Below are 9,905 nucleotides of genomic sequence, written 5' to 3' on the forward strand. Positions count from 1 at the left end.
AATTAGGTCTCGTTTGTTATGCTTGCTTTTATTTCTATTGCTTGAGTAGACTGTCCTAGGAGAACATTTTTGAGATGTAAGTGAGAAATGTTTTGCCTATATTTTCTTCTAGGAGGTTTATTGTATCTTGTCTTATGTTTAAGTCTTTGATCCATTTAGTATGACTGAAAAATTGTGCTGTACACTGGAAATTGACACAACATTGTAAACTGACTAACTCAATAAAACTTAAAAAAGAAGAATCATTTTGCCTATGGTCTGGTCAAGCTGGATGCAGAAAGTAGATATGCCTCTCTTGACTCAGAAAATACCTTGACAGCAGAACTTCCAGGAAAGACCAAAAGGTCTTCTCAGACCTCTGGATCAACAGACTCCTCTTTCTTTCTTGTCTAAACTTTGCAGATCTTCATTCTGTTGAACCACTCACACTATTGCCTGAATAGCCTTCTTGTTACCTCCTCCTGATCTTCTCATATTCTCCTAAAAGCTTAGGCTTGGGAAAATTAAAATCCTGAAGACTTTCAGGCTATTCCTACTTTCTTCTCTGCACATCTTTCCCCTGAAGTAATGAACCCAGAGCATTCTGTCTTCTTGAAGGTGAGAAAGGAAATGTGGCAAACACAGAGAGAAATGTTAAGATCTATATGTTAAAACAGTATCCTTTTAAAGTAGAGGAAGCATGAGACAGACACGAATTTGCCAACCAGTCCTAGGGATGTGGACAACTTGCCATAGCTCCGTTAGTTCTCAAAAATTACTGCACATTAGAATCAGCCAGGGAGCTTTGAAGGGGAAAAAAAAATGCCCTTACTTGACCCAGGCTAATTAAGTCAGTTTATCTGGGAAGTGGAGCCTAGAAAACAAGGCTGTTTAAATATTCTGGGTGATTCTAATATGCAGACAGACTGGAAGACTTCTGCCTTTGAACCTAGCATCTTCCTCATTACCTGAGAGCTTATCAGAAATGCGGAATCTGAGGTCCACCTCAGACCTAATGAATCAGAATGTCTGCACTTTAACAAGTTCTCCAGGTGATGCTTATATGCACCTTCACAATTGAGAACCTTGACCACTGAGGAAGCTAACAGAGGTTGGAGGGAGGACTACAGCTTCCCTGGTGACTGATTTAGAACCATGCATTAGGGTGGGATCAAAATGGAAAAAGAATGGGAACGACATAATCTTATGCGTTTAGAGATATTCAGTGGCACAAAAATTTTCCAGTTAGGTAGAACCTAAAGGCTTTCTGGGGTGCCACATTCCTGCTCACAGGTGTTTTCATGTTGTGAATCTAATGCTTTTCCATTAGCTAGCTCTGAGTTCCTAGAAAAAAGCAGTGTTGACGTTGGCAGCATCTAGCATTGAGATAAGATGGTTCAAATATCCCAGCTGTCATTTAGCAATTATGTATTCTGATTTACAATAATGTTTCCTTACATTTCACAAGGCTTTACTGTATAAATTGCTCCATATACATCAGCTCATCTAAGCCTCAATATATCACTTAATAGATAATGGAGCTGAAGGTGTGAGAACCTAGTGACTAAATTCCTCTAAGACCTCACAGCTGGTAAGACTCAAATAGAATTTATGTCACAATTCTGAACCCAGTGACAGAACTTTTATCCCTCTCAACATATTTTAAGGTATTTTTGTGTTTGGCTAATTTCAGTTGACTCCTCATATCTTGTTCCCTTTTCATGAAATGAAAAAAAATCTTACATTCATAGGATGTATTGCTCATACAAAATACATATATTTAGTGGAGCCCTGCTTGATGAAGCCAGTAGAAATGAATAAGCTTTCATGACATGAAGAGTTCTGAACAAGGTTTGTTTTGTTTTGCTTTTAAAATGGTGGGAGGTTTGAGGGGAAGAGGGTTTGTCAGAAAGAGAAAAAAGGAGCAGCATAAGATAGGCAAAATGATTTACACCCTGGAAATACCTTAAAATTGAGACGGAGACCTGGATACAAACATGTGTAAAGAAGACCTGGGAACAGTTCAAAAAATACTAAATGGTGCCAATTAATACTATAGAAAACACCACTAAGATGCAGTTGTCAATAGAACCATAAACTTAAGAGTTTTCCCCAAAGTAGTATGTGTTCCCATAAAAGCTACGTTTTCCAGGTTAAAAAATTCAGCTCTGTACATACTTGAGACATAAAAAAGAAAGAAAAATACATTTTCAGGTCAAGAAGTCATTAGGACACCACTGGCTTAACTACTTCATATAAATTATTAATCTTAGGGCACAGCTTTGAGCTTTTTCCACACAGAATATTGCATGTTGGATGTTTTCTTCAGGTCATTCAATTCAATTATATATATTTCTTCTTTTGAAATTCCCTGACTTCTGACAACTTTATATATTGCTTGATTATTAAGCGAGCATAGAGCATGCAGCAGAATGATATTGTGTCTACATCATTTGTTAATTTCTGCTGTGAAGCTGGAGTAAATTTAAACCCTTCTAGTCTGAGGAGTCCTCTTGGTTCTCAGTGGCACTTTCATAAAAATATAAAACCTTCTAGGTTTTCGGGAAGCAGGTATGTCAGAAGATAATACGCTGTCTGAAAGTGCCTTAAATCACCCACCAGCTTAGCTTTTTAAAATGTGCTGTACATTCACACATAAGGATGTTTTATGATCTAAGACAGCGACTTTAATATTTAAAATGTTTCTTTTACTCTGGAAGTCTAATCTAGTGCTATGTGTTACTTCTTACTGCAGTGTTTCAAATTGTGTGGGGACTAAATTTTCAGTTTGATTTATTATCTGGTGTGTCAAGTACTTTAAATTGCTTTCCTATAAGATAAAGGTTTTCTTGTTTCAATTTCAGAAATAATTCATGATGGCTTATGAATATGCATACCCTAACTTATGTAGCATAACATAATTAATCAGCTTTTCCCTTATAGGAAAATAACAGATTAAATGAAATGGGCTTTAGAATGAATAATGGATTAGAAACAAAAAGATTTACAGAAAATTACTTTTGTCTTTCTTGATTGTTTTAGAAAATACATTCCAGTTGTCAGTAGATAAGGTCGGTTCTCTAACATTAGGCATGCTATATTATTATCCATTTTTTTCCAATAGAACTTGTTAATTTGTGTACATGATAGGACTAAAGCTATAAAATGATCAAATATGTGTACTTAGAAGAAAATGAACACGTTTATTAAGTATGTTATTACTTACACATCTGTTTGCTTCATCTAAAATATGCTATGACCCTCCAAAGCATCTGTATCCACTATAAAATTAACACGTTTATATTTATAATTGCATCTTTGGAACTCAAAATCCACTTTTCATAGTTAAGAACTGTCATACTGACACCTGCAACTACAGCATAAAACTGTTACTCAGGATTAAAATTTGAATAACTTTTAGTTGAAAAATGTACTCTGGCATTCTCTTGTGCCCTCCTTGACTGTTTAGAGGTAAGCCATAGTAGAAAATTATTTTGCTTCCCATTCATCTTAGATACGCCAACTTAAATGCACATATGACACAAAAGCAGATGTGTTCAACAGCACTGTTACTATACTTAAATAATTGGGAGACTATAAAAATATTTCAATCTAATTTTCTGAGCTGATAATTATATGACATTGATTTCATCTGTATTGTTGACCTTAATTTATTACCTTCTTTGGAGAACATTGCATCAATATCTTCTGTTCTGTGGTAGAATAATGTAGTTATGTTATTTATAAGAAAACCCAATGCCAGTCTTCTTTTTAAATTAATCTCTGTTACTAATTGACCAAAATGGAATTATGCAACTCAGAGGAAGTCTCTTATGGGTCTGTACCTGCAATGAGAGAAATTTACCAACTCACATCAGCCGTGTGGCCCTTCTAAGTTTTATAAAGTTCTCCCAGTATATAGCCCCTCCCCATGCGACAGTTAAGAAGAAATTTGAAGCAGAATTGCTGCCCGAGGATTTTACAAGGCTTAAACTCTCAGGATTCTTCAAAGAGTAAGATAAATAGGAGCTTATGAATTTTGTTTATATATCTAGTGAAATAAGGACTCTGGAGATAAATGCATACACATAGCTTTCTTTCACTTTCCCCCTTCTTCCTTCCCTTCCTTTTAATCTTTCTTTGGTAAATTTCTCAAGAAACCATCAAAGGATTACAGATTAAAAAGATGTTTCTTAATAAACGTCTTTAGGATTTTTTTTTTTAAGCATGGATCTTTTTTTTTTTCCTTCTGAACTTCTCTGGAATCCTCCTCTGTTCTAGGATACAAGTAATAATTGAGCAAGTAGGTATCATTGTTTTTTAGAAAACCTTGAATACTAGTAGCCTGTCAGAGAATTTTAAAAAGCTGTGGTGAGCCCATGTTCAGTATGTACTAGAGTCAAAAACAAGCTTTGACAATTGTACTTAAAATACAAAACGAAGGCTCACAAATTTTAGATAACAAATATTAAGGAGTCAATTGGGGGAAAAATAGCAAAGTCATCACTGAACTGAGGAATGTACAAAACTCAGAAATGAATTTGTATTGTCACATAGAATAGCTGTATTATTAGACACATATAATCATAGAATTTTAGAACTGAAAGATAACTTGAAGATTAGCCTACCCTAAATTCTGGTCCTTGGAAGATAAATTCTGCAGAGTTTGGTATTCATTTCAAAAAATATTGGCTGAAGAAAAAGCTAAACAAAGCGTTTTTGTTTTGCTTCATTTTGTTTCACTGAAGCTGTGAGGCTCCTTAGCACCTGGAATGTTCACACAAGCGTCGTGAATTAGCAGAGGATGGACTAATCTTTTATGAAATAACTCATAGGTCCTATTCGATCTGCCTCCCACAGAACACTATTTTTGTTAGTGCTAATCAAGTCTGAATTCTTTTCCTTTTAGTTTTTGAAAATTCAATATTTCAATATTTCCCCCCAACTTTCTAGATGACAGGGTCAATGTAAAAAGATAATAAGTAACATCTAATGTCTTCGCAGTTGATCAAACTTCAGACAGGTTTCTTCCAGATCATAGACCTCTGACCTCTCCTTAGTGCCTTTACTTTAGAAAACTTGCAACTGTCATTTATTTCTCTGCCCCTTTAAGATGTGAATCTTCTTCCAGCCTCTTGACAGTTTTACAACCGGAAATGTCTTTATCAGGGACCTGCGGCCATCTTGTGAAATTTAATCATTAAGAAAGATAATACTCTGTCTTTCTTTTAGTCTCTGGAGAGGGTAAGAACCTAACTTTGACAAGAGCCAAATGCAAACACAGATGGACCAACCTTTCCCTTACTGTCGTCCCTTACTCATCCCACTAGCTCACCACAGTGGTGAAAATTTTCCACTTTCTGTTTCAGTGGATTTTAGATAAGTTTCTTTCCCCTATTGCAATAGGCTTGACATCCACTACAACAGTATTAAATAAAAGTCTTTTGTGTCTACTTAACTTGTCCAATGCAATTCTTTGGCAATCCTTGGATCATACACAAACATACACAGCCGTGTCTAGATATTAAGATTCCTGAATACCAGTGGAATGCTTGACTTACTAAATGCATTAATATGAATGTTACATCAGTTTGTTGAGAAAGAAACATGAGAGATGACAGTGGTTTCTCTTACTTTTGGTTTGAGAACTTGTGCTCTGTATGGGAAAAGAGAGAGAGACGGAGACGTTCTATACTAGCATGCTGCCTAACTGCTTTATTCACATAATTACATTCATTAGAACTGTTTTAAAACTCAGCCTCAGAAAGTTTCCCTCATGCTTTTTGTAGTAAAGAAAGGTTGATTTCATTTTGTTTCTTAGTATATGATCTGTTGAGAAACAGAAACAATTTTAAAGTAATTCTCCAATTAAAACCAGAAGCAAACCCTGAAGGCACATATCCGTAAGTTTGAGTTCAAGAAATGATTTTCTCTAGTTTAACAAGCGACTTCAAGTTTTCTGCAGCTACTTTCTTTTTATGACCTAATTTGCGTTCGACTGTCTACTCAGATTCATTCTCCCTAAATCAGTTTTATTATAAGCCTTGTTTGGAGCATTCTAGAAACTTTCATAAAAGACCTTGAACTTCTTCTTGACTATATTATTTTATAACTTCTGAAGACAAGAAAACTAAGGACTAATCACTAGGTGCTTGTCATAAGTCACAGAGTACCTTGGAGATACTTAAAATTAATACCTTTCATTGCTTTATGTTTTATTATTATGCTCTCACAAAACTATGCTGATAATCTGCCCGATTTAGATTTTTAAAACTAAATCTGGGGAATTTTTAGATTGGCCATTCATAGAGGAAAAATCAGAAATTGGATTTCTCTCTTTCATAATGCAATGAGCACATTAATTGCTAAGTATGTTAGCATGTGAAATTTGATGATCACATTATTATACTTACTAAACTATGGTTTACTTGATCCTTTACATAACGGAACATTGTAGAATTCATAATCTGTGAGAAGAGGCAAAACTTTTTCTTTTTCCATTTTCTAAATGAAGACACTAAATTTATAGAGTTGAATTTCCTAGGATTATTCATTTAGTCAGGGGCATAATTAAGATGCACTCTTCCAACTCTGAGTTCTTCCTGTGTTCCATTATTTCCATATGAAACTCTGTGACAATTTAATAATGCAGGCCATAAATTGTTGAAAATTGTTAAGAACCTTCTTCAAATTATAATGCTGGGAAAAAATAACGGAATGGTTTTCCTCGCCTTCATCATTTTGTCTGGTGTGAATATATTTATTCATTTATCTATTTATTTAATAAACCTTTGCTACTACTTAAAGTTTTTGAATGTTAAGTGGTATAGTCATGTAATGCATGGGAGAAAAATAAAAAGGAAATGAAAAATGTGTCTGTGAGTGGAGGAAGAAGGATATGTTTATATCTGCTCAGGTTTTATGCTCCAGAATAAATAGATTCAAAATCAAGGCCATTAAAAAAATGGGGGACCTTCTGTTCCTTGGTACTAGGTAGTGGAAATGCCTTCACATTGTGACAAAAGAGAAAACTGGACACGAGGCAGCACAGAACTGTAATTCCTGACAGAAAGGAATTGAAGAAATCTGCAAGATCAGCCCAGCATTCCTAATACAGTCACTCCTTGGAGTTTTGGTTCCAGACAACCTCAATAAAGCAAATGTCACAATAAAGTGAGTCACACAATTATTTTTGGTTCCCAGTGTGTAGATAAGCTATGTTTACACTATACACATAGAAACAGTATGTCTATTAAGTGTGCAACATTATTATGTCTAAAAAAGGTACATAATTAAAAAATGCTTCATTGTTTAAAAATACTAACCATCACCTGAGCCTTCAGTAAGTAATGATCTTTTTGCTGGTGGAGGATCTTGCCACAGTGTTGAAGGCTGCTGACTGATGAGGGTAATGGTTGCTGAAGGTGGGGATGCTGTGGCAATTTCTTAAAATAACAGTAAAGTTTGCCACATCAGTTGACACTGCCTTTCACAAACAATTTCTCTGTAGAGTGCCATGCTGTTTGATAGCACTTTACCTACAGCAGAATTTCTTTCAAATTTAGAGTCAGTCCTCTTAAACCCTGCCACTGCTTTATCAATGAAGTTTATGTAATATTCTAAATCCCTTATTGTCATTTCAATAATCTTCATAGCATCTTCATGAGACGTAGTCTCCATTTCAAGAAGCTGCTTTCTCTGTTCATCCATAAGAGGCAACTACTCATCCATTAAAGTTTTATCATAAGAATTTCAGCAATTCAGTCACACCTTCAAGCTCCACTTAGTCATTCTAGTTCTCTTGTTATTTCCACAGGATCCACAGTTACCTCCTCACTGAAGTCTTGAACTTATCAAAGTCGTCTATCAGGGATGGAATCCACTTCTTCCAAACTCTTGTTAAGGTTTATATTTTGACTTCTTTTCATAAGTCACACATGTTCTTAATGGCATCTAGAATGGTGACTCCTGTTTGGAAGGTTTTCAATTGATTTTGCCCAGATCTATTGAAGAAATCACTATCTCTGGCAGCTATAGCTTTAATAAATGTTTTTCTGAAATTATAAGACTTGAAAGTAAAAATTACTCCTTGACCCATGGGTTGTGGAATGGATGTTCTGTTAGCAGGCATGAAAACAACATTCATCTCTTTGTCCATCTCCACTAGAACTCTTAGGTGATCAGATGCATTGCCAATGAGCAGCAATATTTTGAAAGGAATCTTTTTTTTTTTTTTTGGAGCATTAGGAATCAACAGTGGGCTTAAAATATTCAGTAACCCATGTTGTAAACATATGTGCTTTGTTGTTCCATTTATAGGGCAGAGGCAGAGCAGATTTAGCATAATTCTTCAAAGCTCTAGGATTTTCAGAATGGTAAATCTTCATTGACTTCAACTTAAAGTTATCAACTGCATTAGTCTGTAAAAAGAAAGTCAACCTGTCCTTTGTAGCTGTGAAGCCGAGTATTGACTTCTCCTCTTAAGCTATGAAAATCCTACATGGCATCGTCTTCCAACAGAAGGCTATTTCATCTGCTTAGAAGACATCTGTTGTTTAGTGTGTTAAAGATTTAACAACAACAGCAATTGGGAGAAATTATTACACTGGATATAAAACCAAAACACAATAATTTCATTTTTGCAATAAAAGGCTCTAAACAAAAAAGACAAAGATAAATTCAAAAACTAATATAAGAAAGCTGATGCAGCTATTTTAATAACAAGTAAAATATAATTCAGGAAAAGGAATAATTCCTAAAGTGAGATATTTGATATTAATAAAATATTCAACATATCAAGAGGACATAAAAAACCCTAAATGTATCATACTTAAAGACAGTTTCAAATAAATCAAGAACTTTCAGGAAAGAAAAAAGAATCAGAAATAAGTATGAGATTTCAATATAATTCTCTCCCTAATAGAAAGAACGAGTGGAAAATTAGTAAATGCATAGAAGATTTAAATAGTACACTCATTATAGAATGCTACATAGGTTAACAACAGAATATACATTCTTTTCAAATGTACATGATACAGTCACTAAGAAAGCTCACATTTAGAGATTTTAAAACAAGTCACAACATATTTAACAGGATTGAAAACATGAGGGTTATACTCTCTTACTAAGTGGAATTAAATTAGAAATCAGTAACAAAATGCTATCTTGAACACTCCCAAATTTTTGGAATTTAAAGTCAAAGAAGAAAATATAAAAATACTAAAACATTGCTTGAACTAAATGGTAATGGTAACACAATATATCAGAATTATGGGATGCTGCTTAAATAGTGACAAGAGGGAAATTTATAGTTTTAATGCTTATACCAGAAAAGGAAAAGAAGACAAAAAAAAATACTGATATGGGTAGACTTCTCCTGGGAAGATAGAGCAGACTGCTTTTTCCTATTCTTCCTACTCAGAATAACTAAAATACCTGGACATTATATATAAAATGAACATATATAAAAATAATCTGTTAGGTGGAGCGAAGGCAGACCAGTTAGGGAGTTTGGGACCCACATACAACATGTTGTGGTTTTCTGGATTTCTTTTTGCCTCATATACCTCAGAATTAATGCTGAAGAAGACACCAAACAAAAATATCAAGGGCACAGAAAAAAAAAAATCCTCAAGATGCACCTGCTTTCTCTAGCCAAAGGACCATAAAGTATCAACCTGACAAAACAGAAAGTCCTCAGACAATAACCATTCTACTCAAGCCAAATATCACAGGAAAAATTCTGTGGTCAAACATCCATCCATGCCAGCAAAGGCAGAATGGGGATCCTAGATAGGGCGAGACTGTAAAGAGACACCCCACAGCACCCCTGTAGGGCTGTGTCAGAAAAGGCCCAGCTGGGATTTTCATCCCCATTGGCTGTCAGTAAGGCTCCCTGCCTCCTGTGTCAGTGAAGACCAGGTGGG

General features: G+C 34.9%; 1 long non-coding RNA gene across 1 annotated transcript; it reads left to right on the forward strand.

The window, feature by feature from the left end:
* Positions 1-1,723: 1,723 nt before the first annotated feature.
* LOC140686375 (uncharacterized) lies at positions 1,724-7,152 on the forward strand. Its single transcript, XR_012060120.1, has 2 exons — positions 1,724-1,830; positions 6,973-7,152. It is a non-coding gene; the product is annotated as an uncharacterized lncRNA (long non-coding RNA).
* Positions 7,153-9,905: the final 2,753 nt, after the last annotated feature.

The sequence above is a fragment of the Vicugna pacos genome, chromosome 16, assembly GCF_048564905.1.
Source record: "Vicugna pacos chromosome 16, VicPac4, whole genome shotgun sequence".
Lineage (NCBI taxonomy): Eukaryota > Metazoa > Chordata > Mammalia > Artiodactyla > Camelidae > Vicugna > Vicugna pacos.